The sequence below is a fragment of the Acipenser ruthenus genome, chromosome 19 (assembly GCF_902713425.1).
Source record: "Acipenser ruthenus chromosome 19, fAciRut3.2 maternal haplotype, whole genome shotgun sequence".
Taxonomy (NCBI): domain Eukaryota; kingdom Metazoa; phylum Chordata; class Actinopteri; order Acipenseriformes; family Acipenseridae; genus Acipenser; species Acipenser ruthenus.
This window is the reverse complement of record NC_081207.1, coordinates 13,107,916-13,123,310: the sequence shown is the minus strand read 5'-3', so window position 1 is coordinate 13,123,310 and position 15,395 is coordinate 13,107,916.

Below are 15,395 nucleotides of genomic sequence, written 5' to 3'. Positions count from 1 at the left end.
AATATTTTCCCCATCGCTGTACCTGAGCCAAACTTCCATTACAATTGCATATGAACAACAAATCCTGCTAGCCGTGGGACACTTTATTTGAATAATTGTACAGATTTTCTAAATAAGAACATGAGGGTAGAGTGCGAATTGATGGCCCTGGAGCTTTCCTGCTCACAAATCAGATGCCAACGATGGACGTGGAACAGCTCACACTTTTACCATGCTAATCCACAGACCAGAGTGCTGCAGAGGGACAGCTCACACTGTTATCATGCTAATCTACAGACCAGAGTGCTGCAGAGGGACAGCTCACACTGTTATCATGCTAATCTACAGACCAGAGTTCTGCAGAGGGACAGCTCACACTATTACCATGCTAATCCACAGACCAGAGTGCTGCAGAGAGAGAGCTCACACGAGCATCTGTTCCACCCTACAGTGTGCATGCATTCCAATATACCTACGCAACAGAGCAATGGGATTTAGTTTATCCTAAACAAAATAATAAATACTAAATTCACCCCCAAATTCATAACAAATAGTTTTAAAATTGCTGTTAAAATAGTATTATTGTCAAATATCATAATCTAATCTCATATTTCTATTGATTATATGAAATACTATATATGATATTTTTCAATTTGATTAAGGAAAAACTATATACAGTACTGTGCAAAAGTTCTAGGCAGGTGTGAAAAAATGCTGTAAAGTAAGAATGCTTTCAAAAATAGACATGTTAATAGTTTATATTTATCAATTAACAAAATGCAAAGTGAGTGAACAGAAGAAAAATCTACATCAAATCAATATTTGGTGTGACCACCCTTTGCCTTCAAAACAGCATCAATTCTTTTAGGTACACTTGCACACAGTTTTTGAAGGAACTCGGCAGGTAGGTTGGCCCAAACATCTTGGAGAACTAACCACAGTTCTTCTGTGGATTTAGGCAGACTCAGTTGCTTCTCTCTCTTCATGTAATCCCAGACAGACTCGATGATGTTTTTGATCAGGGCTCTGTGGGGGCCATACCATCACTTCCAGGACTCCTTGTTCTTCTTTACGCTGAAGATAGTTCTTAATGACTTTCGCTGTATGTTTGGGGTCGTTGTCATGCTGCAGAATAAATTTGGGGCCAATCAGATGCCTCCCTGATGGTATTGCATGATGGATAAGTATCTGCCTGTACTTCTCAGCATTGAGGAGACCATTAATTCTGACCAAATCCCCAACTCCATTTGCAGAAATGCAGCCCCAAACTTGCAAGGAACCTCCACCATGCTTCACTGTTGCCTGCAGACACTCATTCGTGTACCACTCTCCAGCCCTTCGGCGAACAAACTGCCTTCTGCTACAGCCAAATATTTCAAATTTTGACTCATCAGTCCAGAGCACCTGCTGCCATTTTTCTGCACCCCAGTTCCTGTGTTTTCGTGCATAGTTGAGTCGCTTGGCCTTGTTTCCACGTCGGAGGTAAGGCTTTTTGGCCGCAAGTCTTCCATGAAGGCCACTTCTGACCAGACTTCTCCGGACAGTAGATGGGTGTACCAGGGTCCCACTGTTTTCTGCCAATTCTGAGCTGATGGCACTGTGGACATCTTCCGATTGCGAAGGGAACTAAGCAAGATGTGTCTTTCATCTGCTGCAGTAAGTTTCCTTGGCCGACCACTGCGTCTATGGTCCTCAACGTTGCCCGTTTCTTTGTGCTTCTTCAAAAGAGCTTGGACAGCACATCTGGAAACCCCTGTCTGCCTTGAAATTTCTGCCTGGGAGAGACCTTGCTGATGCAGTATAAATACCTTGTGTCTTGTTGCTGTGCTCAGTCTTGCCATGGTGTATGACTTTTGACAGTAAACTGTCTTCAGCAACCTCACCTTGTTAGCTGAGTTTGACTTCCTCACCCAGTTTTATTCCTCCTACACAGCTGTTTCTGTTTCAGTTAATGATTGTGTTTCAACCTACATATTGAATTGATGATCATTAGCACCTGTTTGGTATAATTGTTTAATCATACACCTGACTATATGCCTACAAAATCCCTGACTTTGTGCAAGTGTACCTAGAAGAATTGATGCTGTTTTGAAGGCAAAGGGTGGTCACACCAAATATGGATTTGATTTAGATTTTTCTTCTGTTCACTCACTTTGCACTTAGTTAATTGATAAATATAATCTATTAACATTTCTATTTTTGAAAGCATTCTTACTTTACAGCATTTTTTCACACCTGCCTAGAACTTTTGCACAGTACTGTATATAGTTTTTCCTTAATCAAATTGAAAAATATCATATATAGTATTTCATATAATCAATAGAAATATGAGATTAGATTATGATATTTGACAATAATACTATTTTAACAGCAATTTTCACACCTGCCTAAAACTTTTGCACAGTACTGTATATATATATATATATATATATATATATATATATATATATATATATATATATATATATATATATATATATATACAGTGCCTTGCGAAAGTATTCGGCCCCCTTGAACTTTGCGAACTTTTGCCACATTTCAGGCTTCAAACATAAAGATATGAAACTGTAATTTTTTGTGAAGAATCAACAACAAGTGGGACACAATCATGAAGTGGAACGAAATTTATTGGATATTTCAAACTTTTTTAACAAATAAAAAACTGAAAAATTGTGCGTGCAAAATTATTCAGCCCCTTTACTTTCAGTGCAGCAAACTCTCTCCAGAAGTTCAGTGAGGATCTCTGAATGATCCAATGTTGACCTACAGTGCCTTGCGAAAGTATTCGGCCCCCTTGAACTTTGCAACCTTTTGCCACATTTCAGGCTTCAAACATAAAGATATGAAACTGTAATTTTTTTGTGAAGAATCAACAACAAGTGGGACACAATCATGAAGTGGAACGAAATTTATTGGATATTTCAAACTTTTTTAACAAATAAAAAACTGAAAAATTGGGCGTGCAAAATTATTCAGCCCCTTTACTTTCAGTGCAGCAAACTCTCTCCAGAAGTTCAGTGAGGATCTCTGAATGATCCAATGTTGACCTAAATGACTAATGATGATAAATAGAATCCACCTGTGTGTAATCAAGTCTCCGTATAAATGCACATGCACTGTGATAGTCTCAGAGGTCCGTTTAAAGCGCAGAGAGCATCATGAAGAACAAGGAACGCACCAGGCAGGTCCGAGATACTGTTGTGGAGAAGTTTAAAGCCGGATTTGGATACAAAAAGATTTCCCAAGCTTTAAACATCCCAAGGAGCACTGTGCAAGCGATAATATTGAAATGGAAGGAGTATCAGACCACTGCAAATCTACCAAGACCTGGCCGTCCCTCTAAACTTTCAGCTCATACAAGGAGAAGACTGATCAGAGATGCAGCCAAGAGGCCCATGATCACTGGATGAACTGCAGAGATCTACAGCTGAGGTGGGAGACTCTGTCCATAGGACAACAATCAGTCGTATACTGCACAAATCTGGCCTTTATGGAAGAGTGGCAAGAAGAAAGCCATTTCTTAAAGATATCCATAAAAAGTGTCGTTTACAGTTTGCCACAAGCCACCTGGGAGACACACCAAACATGTGGAAGAAGGTGCTCTGGTCAGATGAAACCAAAATCGAACTTTTTGGCAACAATGCAAAACGTTATGTTTGGCGTAAAAGCAACACAGCTCATCACCCTGAACACACCATCCCCACTGTCAAACATGGTGGTGGCAGCATCATGGTTTGGGCCTGCTTTTCTTCAGCAGGGACAGGGAAGATGGTTAAAATTGATGGGAAGATGGATGGAGCCAAATACAGGACCATTCTGGAAGAAAACCTGATGGAGTCTGCAAAAGACCTGAGACTGGGACGGAGATTTGTTTTCCAACAAGACAATGATCCAAAACATAAAGCAAAATCTACAATGGAATGGTTCACAAATAAACATATCCAGGTGTTAGAATGGCCAAGTCAAAGTCCAGACCTGAATCCAATCGAGAATCTGTGGAAAGAACTGAAAACTGCTGTTCACAAATGCTCTCCATCCAACCTAACTGAGCTCGAGCTGTTTTGCAAGGAGGAATGGGCAAAAATTTCAGTCTCTCGATGTGCAAAACTGATAGAGACATACCCCAAGCGACTTACAGCTGTAATCGCAGCAAAAGGTGGCGCTACAAAGTATTAACTTAAGGGGGCTGAATAATTTTGCACGCCCAATTTTTCAGTTTTTTATTTGTTAAAAAAGTTTGAAATATCCAATAAATTTCGTTCCACTTCATGATTGTGTCCCACTTGTTGTTGATTCTTCACAAAAAAATTACAGTTTCATATCTTTATGTTTGAAGCCTGAAATGTGGCAAAAGGTCGCAAAGTTCAAGGGGGCCGAATACTTTCGCAAGGCACTGTAAATGACTAATGATGATAAATAGAATCCACCTGTGTGTAATCAAGTCTCCGTATAAATGCACCTGCACTGTGATAGTCTCAGAGGTCCGTTTAAAGCGCAGAGAGCATCATGAAGAACAAGGAACACACCAGGCAGGTCCGAGATACTGTTGTGGAGAAGTTTAAAGCCGGATTTGGATACAAAAAGATTTCCCAAGCTTTAAACATCCCAAGGAGCACTGTGCAAGCGATAATATTGAAATGGAAGGAGTATCAGACCACTGCAAATCTACCAAGACCTGGCCGTCCCTCTAAACTTTCAGCTCATACAAGGAGAAGACTGATCAGAGATGCAGCCAAGAGGCCCATGATCACTCTGGATGAACTGCAGAGATCTACAGCTGAGGTGGGAGACTCTGTCCATAGGACAACAATCAGTCGTATACTGCACAAATCTGGCCTTTATGGAAGAGTGGCAAGAAGAAAGCCATTTCTTAAAGATATCCATAAAAAGTGTCATTTACAGTTTGCCACAAGCCACCTGGGAGACACACCAAACATGTGGAAGAAGGTGCTCTGGTCAGATGAAACCAAAATCGAACTTTTTGGCAACAATGCAAAACGTTATGTTTGGAGTAAAAGCAACACAGCTCATCACCCTGAACACACCATCCCCACTGTCAAACATGGTGGTAGCAGCATCATGGTTTGGGCCTGCTTTTCTTCAGCAGGGACAGGGAAGATGGTTAAAATTGATGGGAAGATGGATGGAGCCAAATACAGGACCATTCTGGAAGAAAACCTGATGGAGTCTGCAAAAGACCTGAGACTGGGACGGAGATTTGTCTTCCAACAAGACAATGATCCAAAACATAAAGCAAAATCTACAATGGAATGGTTCACAAATAAACATATCCAGGTGTTAGAATGGCCAAGTCAAAGTCCAGACCTGAATCCAATCGAGAATCTGTGGAAAGAACTGAAAACTGCTGTTCACAAATGCTCTCCATCCAACCTCACTGAGCTCGAGCTGTTTTGCAAGGAGGAATGGGCAAAAATTTCAGTCTCTCGATGTGCAAAACTGATAGAGACATACCCCAAGCGACTTACAGCTGTAATCGCAGCAAAAGGTGGCGCTACAAAGTATTAACTTAAGGGGGCTGAATAATTTTGCACGCCCAATTTTTCAGTTTTTTATTTGTTAAAAAAGTTTGAAATATCCAATAAATTTCGTTCCACTTCATGATTGTGTCCCACTTGTTGTTGATTCTTCACAAAAAATTACAGTTTCATATCTTTATGTTTGAAGCCTGAAATGTGGCAAAAGGTCGCAAAGTTCAAGGGGGCCGAATACTTTCGCAAGGCACTGTATATATATATATATATATATATATATATATATATATATATATATATATATATATATATATATATATATATATATATATAATGAAGAAGAAAAGTAATTGATAAACCAATCCTAAAAGGATGCATTGTCTTCCAGGTTCAGTCCATGGAGAAATAAAGTCTTCGGTCTGTGAATCCTTGTAACTAACATGTTAGCAGTTACAGCAGACTTGTGTTTTCTAAGATGAGTACCCACATACTGTTTCTCGCAGTCAGGACATGTGCACTGTATAATATAAATAACACTGGTAGATCTACAGGAGACAGTGTGTTTTATACTGTAGGCTCTACTTGTTATTAGTTTATTTAGCAGACGCCTTTATCCAAGGCGACTTACAGAGACTAGGGTGTGTGAACTATGCATCAGCTGCAGAGTCACTTACAATTACGTCTCACCCGAAAGACAGAGCACAAGGAGGTTAAGTGACTTGCTCAGGGTCACACAATGAGTCAGTAGCTGAAATGGGATTTGAACCGGGGACCTCCTGGTTACAAGCCCTTTTCTTTAACCACTGGACCACACAGCCTCCTACTGGTACTATTGTTGTGGTACTATTGACAGTAACAGTTTCTTCAAGATGATCACAGGTAGTGCATCTGTTTGAGGTGCAGTGGTGAGATCCAGGATTTATGACAGGTTGTTTTAAATCAGGTCTTACTAACAATTTATGGAGATTAGGAGGCTGGCCAAAAATATATGACAGAAGGCTTGGGATTGGCTTTCTGGAGTTATATAGAATTAGCCAATCATTTCTTAATTGTGTGTTTGTAATTTAGCACTGTTGGATGAAAATTAGCCACAAATGGAATTCGGTTTTCTTTGACAACATTATTTTTCACCTTGTTGAGCAGAGATTTTCTAGATAAAGTTGGCTTATGAATTAAAAAAATAATAATAATTTATGAAAATAGTTTGTTAGCTATAGCCACATAAAATATGGAAACATTATTTTTAAAATGGATGATACCTTTAAGTTAGTGTATTTGTCAGAATATGACATACACTTTTACAAATTTAAGTGGAATTTTCTGTATTGGAGCGTGGTATACTTCAGTTAGAATGTATTCTCCAACCAACAAAACTCATTCTGCAGAGGATATATAAACTCATAGTCAAATATCCTCAAGAACACTTGATACTCATTTTTAATCATACAAGACAGGCAGGATGATGAGACATCTAATCTCCCTGCTGTTTCCATACAGGGGAGATTTCTTGACAAGGTGTGAAATGCACCTCGGTTAGTCTCTTTTCACAAGCAGTCTAACCTTGTCCCATTGGGGTCAAATGGGACAAAAAAAAGAGCCGTTTTCTGACAGCCCACACAAGGCAGGCGCTTGACATTCCTGACAGCAGCAATAAATCATGGTTAGACCTGAAAATTATTATTATTATTTATTTCTTAGCAGACGCCCTTATCCAGGGCGACTTACAATCGCAAGCAAATACATTAAGTGTTACAATACAAGTAATACAATAAGAGCAAGAAATACAATAACTTTTGTTCAAGCAAAGTACAAGTGTGACAAACCACAATTCAATAATACAGCAGATAATAGTGATAGTTACATCAGGATATGATTAAATACAAAATACTACAGGTTAAACACTTGGCAGATTACAGTATTCTGAAGTACAGGATTAAATGCAGTAAAACAGGGGGCAGATAAGAGCAAAATAAAGCACATTTAAATGAAGGGTGATAGTGTCCCAGGATACAAACAGAGGAGTTCTACAGGTGCTGTTTGAAGAGGTGAGTCTTAAGGAGGCACCGGAATGTGGTCAGGGACTGGGCAGTCCTGACATCTGTAGGAAGGTCATTCCACCACTGCGGAGCAAGGGTGGAGAAGGAGCGGGCTCTGGAGGCAGGGGAGCGTAGCGGAGGTAGAGCCAGTCTTCTAGTGCAGGCGGAGCGGAGAGGTCAAGTGGGGGTGTAGGGAGAGATGAGGGTCTGGAGGTAGCTGGGTGCAGTCTGGTCAAGGCATCTGTAGGCTAGTACAAGAGTCTTGAACTGGATGCGAGCGGTGATCGGGAGCCAGTGGAGTGAGCAGAGTAGTGGAGTAGCGTGGGTGAAGCGAGGCAGATAGAACACTAGGCAGGCAGCAGAGTTCTGGATGAGCTGGAGCGGACGGGTGGCGGACGCAGGGAGGCCAGCCAGGAGGGAGTTGCAGTAGTCTAGGCGGGAGAGTACCAGGGCCTGGACCAGGAGCTGGGTAGCGTAGTTGGCGAGGAAGGGTCGGATTCTTCGGATGTTGCTCAGGAAGAATCGGCAAGTGCGTGCCAGAGTGGAGATGTGCTGGGAATAAGAGAGGCAGGGGTCCAGGGTGACTCCGAGGTTCTTAGCGGAGGAAGAGGGAGAGGTGTGGTAGATTCCAGGGGAACAGAGATAGAGAGATCAGAGGAGGGGGAGGAGGAGGGAAAGAAAAGGAGATCAGATTTAGAGAGGTTGAGTATGAGGTGATGCGAGTGCATCCAGGAGGAAATAGCAGACAGACAGGTAGAGATACGGGAGGAGATGGTGGAGTCAGAGGTGAGGAAGGAGAGGAAAATCTGAGCATCATCAGCATAGAAATGGTATGAGAAACCATAGGATGCGATGAGGGGGCCCAGGGAGCGGGTGTAGAGAGAGAACAGGAGAGGACCCAAGACTGACCCTTGGGGGACTCCAGTTAAGAGAGGGTGAGGTGTGGAGGTTGCTCCACGCCAGGTTACCTGGTATGTGTGGTTGGAGAGGTAGGAGGAGAACCAGGCCAGAGCAGTGCCAGAGATCCCCAGGTCAGCGAGAGATGATAGTAGAATAGAGTGATCAACAGTGTCAAAGGCAGCAGAGAGGTCGAGGAGAATTAGGACAGAGGAGAGAGAGGCAGCTCGGGCACACTTTAGTGAGTTGGTGACAGACAGGAGGGCGGTTTCAGTGGAGTGAGCAGAGCGGAAGCCAGATTGGAGAGGGTCAAGCAGAGAAAATAAATACCTTCAGTAGTTTGAGAATAATCTGCTTTGAATATTTAAGTTCCAATTTTTAAATGACAAAACACGTGTAGGTTTGCCAGCTGATAATGCTAATTTGGTTAAATTGGTATAATAATGAAACCGATGATGCACTTTGTTTTACACCAGACTGGTACCAAGTTGCATCCAGAGTGTTGCAGGGAGACAGGCAATGTCTACAATGTGGTGTACCAGCTAAACATGGAGACAAGACCTGTTTGAGAGACTTTTGAGGCCACTAAAGGGCTTGTTCTAAACAACAAGAATACATTAGGGAAGATCATTGAAATATTTCACACCTGTATCTCTGTAAACTGTAATTAAAATTAAATGATGACGGCATTGTTTTTTTTTTTGTTTGTTTTTTTTTTATATAAAGATATGACAAAATATAAAAAATACTATATATAGATATTTACACACACTTTTGTGGAACTGGGTTATTCCTCAAATGACACAATACTAAAATATGATTAATTGGTTGGTTTAACCACATTCTTCCATAAAGATTGGCCTTGTGTGCCAGTTTCTCCAGAAAGGCATAACTGGTTGCTATGGTTTTTGTTCTAGAAGCGAAACTGCTGTTGCTCAACATTTGTTTGTAAAAGGAGGTTGCTTCTGCTTATAATGTTACACACGACACACAACAGTGGTTATATTTTGACAAATTTCTTATAAAGTAACCACCTTCAAAATGTCTACAGCTTCGCTTTGCTGTGAGAGACACCATACACACAACGTATTAACTTATATAGAATGAAAATACCATTTGGATAAAAAAAAAAAAAACTGTTTTTATTGTTTTGCTAATTAACAGTCATAACTGTGCTTTAATGTCATTTACGCCTTGTTTGGCTCATTAAGTCTGCGTTGTTAGGAAATGCTTGTCTACAGCTTGTCTTTTTGTTTAATATACACTGTTTCTTATTAATTGGGTGCACAGAAGTTATATTTTTAATTGTCTGTAATCCAGTTAGGTGCAAAGTTTGCTTCTAGTTTATTTTTTTAAGAAAAGGAAACCAACCGTCTAACCTATATATATATATATATATATATATATATATATATATATATATATATATATATATATATATATATATACATATTGTGAGGAAAGGATAGCGTCGCCTTTAAGAAATGTCGGCGCTAAGGAAGAAACGCCACAACCCAGAAATCCGAGTGCCAATTAATTGGGTGGGGTTTCTGGGTTTAAAAAAGGAGCAGGGCAGAGCCATAGAGAGGAGTGTGGGGAACACGGCCCGGTTGTCCTGAAAGGAAATAGCGTGCAAACTCCAGTGTGTTGGACAAACAACCAAAAAGAAAGAGATCACAAGGTAAAGCTATCGTTTGTGTTAAAATATAGTCGGCGTTTAGTTTTTACAAAGTGCGATTCTTCCTCTTGTTGAGGTAGTCTTTTGTTTGTTAAAGTTTATTTTTATTTTCTGTTGTCGGGGTGCGACTTGAAGATAGTGTACTCCTTAGCAATTTAAAAGAGACCCGCGGTGTTCTGTGCTGTGCGGTTGTGCGCCGCCACAACCATAGTGTGTTCTGCTATATGCTTTATAACCCGGAGAGGTATTGGTTATTTACGTATTGCAGAGACAGTAAATAATAACCAGAAAGAACGGACTTGTGAGACTGGAAGTACAAGACATTGTTTATTCATAAAACAGACACAAGATACTTTGCATATAATGAATACAGGGAAAATGGACACTGGCTTTTAGAAGAAATACAATTTGTTTTTGTGGACGACCGGGAGTTGGCTGCAGGAGTTCTTTCTCCACAGCCCGGATATAACTTGTTTTATCCTTGTTCACTTCTCTGGACGTCTGGGGTTACCTCTATTGTGTCCCTGGAAGTCTTCATTAAAAACAGATCCATTATGTGTCCCAGGACTACTGCATCAGAGGGAGCTTGTCTTGTAATTACCTGTGTTACAGGACTACTCCAGCAGAGGGAGCTGGTCTTGTACTTACCTGTGTTCTAGAACTACTCCAGCAGAGGGAGCTTGCCTTGTACTTACCTGTGTTACAGGACTACCCCAGCAGAGGGAGCCTGTCTTGTTCTTACCTGTGCTACAGGACTACTCCAGCAGAGGGAGCCTGTCTTGTTCTTACCTGAGTTGCAGGACTACTCCAGCAGAGGGAGTCTGGTGGATAGTTACCTGCGTGGCGGATATACTCCAGCAGAGGGAGCTCAACCTACTTACCGGTGACTCAGGACAGCTCTAGGTAGGAGAGCTGACCCTGTTCTTACCCGCGGACTGACTCACTTCAGTCAGAGGATCCTTGGACTTTGCTATCTCCCTATCCTGATGTAGCTAGAGAGGGTTGAAGAAGTGAGTTAGTCAGTGGCCCGTACAGGGCGAGAACCGTGACAGAAACTGCTTATTTGTTGTAAATAAGTTACTTGCCTGCAAACGTATTGAGTCTGTGCCAGTTGGTGGAACGGGAAAGCATTGGTTCAGCAGCACGTGTCTACTGGATCGTTTACTATGTGTACATATATATATATATATATATATATATATTTTCTATAGATCGTTCTATAGATGTGGTCTATAACACAAGTTAAATATTAGAAGGCTGTGTGGTCCAGTGGTTAAAGAAACGGTCTTGTAACCAGCAGGTCCCTGGTTCAAATCCCACCTCAGCCACTGACCCTGAGCAAGTCACTTAACCTCCTTGTGCTCTGTCTTTCGGGTGAGACGTTGTTGTAAGTGACTCTGCAGCTGATGCATAGTTCACACACCCTAGTCTCGTATCTTGTAAAGTGCTTTGTGATGGTGGTCCACTTTGAAAGATCTTATATAAGGATTATTATATGCTGTGCATTTCTTTATTCTATGAGGCCTAGAATGTGCAATTTTGAAAGAAATACATGCTGTAGCAAACATGCTGTGGCGGGGTACACCCCGCCCCTGTTCGTATCGTGTTTGTGTTGTGTTATTTAAAATGTTAGAATCCCCCATCCAGCTAAAACTTGCATGTAATGTGGCCATCTCCCAAATTAATCAAGTAATTACCGATTGGGAGATGGCCACATATATAAAAGCGAAGCAGCTGGTCCAGGAGGGGGGTGAGAGTTTGGAGAAAGAAGGAGAGACTAAGAATTAGCTAAAAACAATTGTTACTTGTGCTGGCTTTACACTAGCATGATACTTGTTTTAAATTATTGTCTGTTTTGTTTTGGCCATTGTGTCTTTTGTTTTGTGGCAATGTGTTTTGTGTCTGTTTTTGTTTAAATCTTTTATTTATAATTAAACGTGCATCAGCGCTTCATCTCGCAGTACTGTGTCTGTCTATTTCCTGGTCTGATGTCACCACCACAAGCCATCCGTGTGACACATGTATTTTCATTTGAAATCATGATACCCAGTACTACACTAAATTAAATAAAGTTCTCAGAGGTAGATGTACTAAAAATGTTGTGGCTGTCGCAAAAGTCACAAACCAGTTACAAACAAGTCGGAAGTCTAGGGTACAATGTACTAAACACACGCATGCTGTTAGTGACTTTTTAGGGAATGCTTTACGGCAGCTGTTTTTCTTAGGTGTTCCTGCATAAATTCACAAAAATGGGGGGTAGATAGTGCAAATGAGGGTTCTCAAATATTATAATGAGATGTTCTAAAGCTGCTGGCAATTGACACTTACAATTGCATCAATTTGTGAAGAACTTTTGAAAGCATGTTTAAACAGTCGCAATTGTTGCTGGTATTTCCCAGTCTGCTTTTTCTCATGCATTGCCAGTTGTGCTCAATGCATTTTTGAGGCTAACACCCAAATAGCTATTTTTCCCTAAAAACAAGGTGTACTTACAAGCCTTGAAAACAAATTTCAGTGACATTTCTGGTTTCCCCACTGTGTTGGGAGCAATAGACTGCACACAGGGGTTTGTAATTGTGACAATTTAGCACTGCACCACTGACAAACTTAAATAAAAACTGACAGTATCAGGGATGGAAATAACACTCCCATTGGCATACCAGTTTGATCCTATCCTGGTTTTGCTATGAATTTAATAAGACACACCTGAGATTGATACCTATACACTGGAGCTAATCAAGCCTGTAGTAAAACCTGGAATGGGTGAAACTGCTACACAATAGGAGTCTTATTTCCATCCCTGCAGTATACATTTGGCTTATAGGCTACTCATGATAATACGAATTAGTGGTATAATGCAAATTTGTTGTTGGACCCTTGAAATTCATATTAACAAGAATTGACTGTCCTCCTGTAAGTTTCATAACTTGTCAATGCAGCACCATGATCTAGTTTGTGTTAATTGTCTAGGCTGCTAAGTAGGCCAAGTTAAAAAGAGTAATAATAAAACATTTAAAAAAATGCTAAAATCATTTAGTTTCAATTTAAAATAATCTTTTATTCACATTGTACACCAATTCAATGTCGGGATCATGACTGCTTGTATGGGTATGGTGAGTGATTGAGGACTATCTGGCTGCTGGTCCCGCCTGTTAAGGGGAGAAGAATGAGCCACCGCCCTCTGAAAGAGGAACTGATCTGACAATGCCAGGATCAGCAGGGAGGAACGTGATGAAGCCACATCCTTCCCCCCCAAAAGGTCAATACCGAGCGGATCCACCACTCCACTTAAGTGCAGCAATAAACAAATAAATTAATAAAATATACCCAACCCTCCAAACTCTATTGGCTCATGGCTAGTTGAGCAACAGCGATGTCTTGTGGAGCAGTTATAAAGTACCGTTCTACAGCACTGGAGGCCCATCTGCCAAGGAGTTGGATTATGGATTTGAAGTCCGGTTTTGTCTGCTGGAGTGGCTGCTCCAGTCCTGAAAGAATGGTCTGAAAATTGTGGAAGATAAACCTGCTTGAAGTAAATGCCTGGATAGGTGGCTTGAAAACCATGACCAAGCTTCTGGTTTGTTATGAACAAAGGCTCTTGGGGAGAATTATTGAAAGTCCTAGCTAAATTGTACCTATGTACTTGTAGATGGAGTTGTAGGGGCAAAAGGTTGAAGGAATTTTATGGAAGTGCATATGGACTCCTTGTTGAAGACGGTCCGCTTAGGAACGACAGAGATGGAGAAGATAGTAAATCTCTGTCATGTAGAGGTCATTGATGCAAGGATGTGTTGCTGGATTGAAAAACAACTATTTCTCACCTTAGAAATTAGTGCAAATAACATGTTGCACATAACATGTGGTAGGATTTGGGTGAGGATTTTTGAATTCTACGTAATAAAGATGCTTGTGGTAGAAGGACAGTTGATTCCGTTTAGTCTTAGGTTGAATTGGATGCCTAATAGGTATGTTTTGATTGTAGATAGCTGGAGGTAGTAGGGGAAATGAAACCTCTGGCAATCCATGGCAGGTGGCTATCCAAAGGTCTTATTATGGTCACAGGGAGGGTTATACAGTATTGTTCATGGATCCGATAGTCTGCTTCAACAACTGTCTGTGACCTGTAAGTTGTGTAACCTTATGACTGGAATCAAGGGATGGGACTGGAAGGCGAGGGCACTTGGTGGCAGAGAGGCAATAAAAAATAAATAAATAGAATAAATAAAGTTAACTTTTAAGTGGTGGAACTCAGGTAATAACCGCTGCTGAGGGCATCACTGGCCAAGCTCGGATAATGACCTGGGTAAGGGTATCACTAACCAAACTCAGGTAATGACCGCTGCTGAGGATATCACTGACCAAACTCAGGTAATGACCGCTGCTGAGGATATCACTGACCAAACTCAGGTAATGACCCCTGCTGAGGATATCACTAACCAAACTCAGGTAATGACCCCTGCTGAGGATATCACTGACCAAACTCAGGTAATGACCCCTGCTGAGGATATCACTGACCAAACTCAGGTAATAACCGCTGCTGAGGGCATCACTGGCCAAGCTCGGATAATGACCTGGGTAAGGGTATCACTAACCAAACTCAGGTAATAACCGCTGCTGAGGGCATCACTGGCCAAGCTCGGATAATGACCTGGGTAAGGGTATCACTAACCAAACTGAGGTAATGACCGCTGCTGAGGATATCACTGACCAAACTGATACTGTTGACTGAATAAATTAATAATAAATAAATGCAATTAAGCAATTAACAGGAACAATACAGTACATTTGTGGACACAAAAATTGTAATTGACACAGATTTTACATCAGTCAAACAAAATAATTATTTCATGGGCAATGTGCAATGTTACTATAAAGAAGAAAAAAGTACATTCATAATTATTTCTTAGACAGTATTTTAAGGATTTGAATTCACAAAAGTATAAAATAAAATGCTTCTCCACATTACTTTAGTTATTTGGAAAACATTAAAATTAGACATTCAATCTTTATATAATATTTACTAAATGTATTTCATTCAGTTTAAACCTGTTTGAATTTCATAAGTTCTTGTTAAACAATTTCAGTTCAGATTGTTCTATGTTCCTACAGTAATTGTAGAATTTAAGTTCATTTCTGTTTTTTCCATTCTATTTACCACCATTATGATTATGTTGAGTTACACAATATATTGGTTTATCCATAAAGTCCAACACTCATAGCTAGGATTCTAGACCGTGACTAACAGTGATCTTAGAGCATGTGGTATTTTAGATAAGGTATTCCTAAGCTAGTGTTAATCAGTGTCTGTGAAAA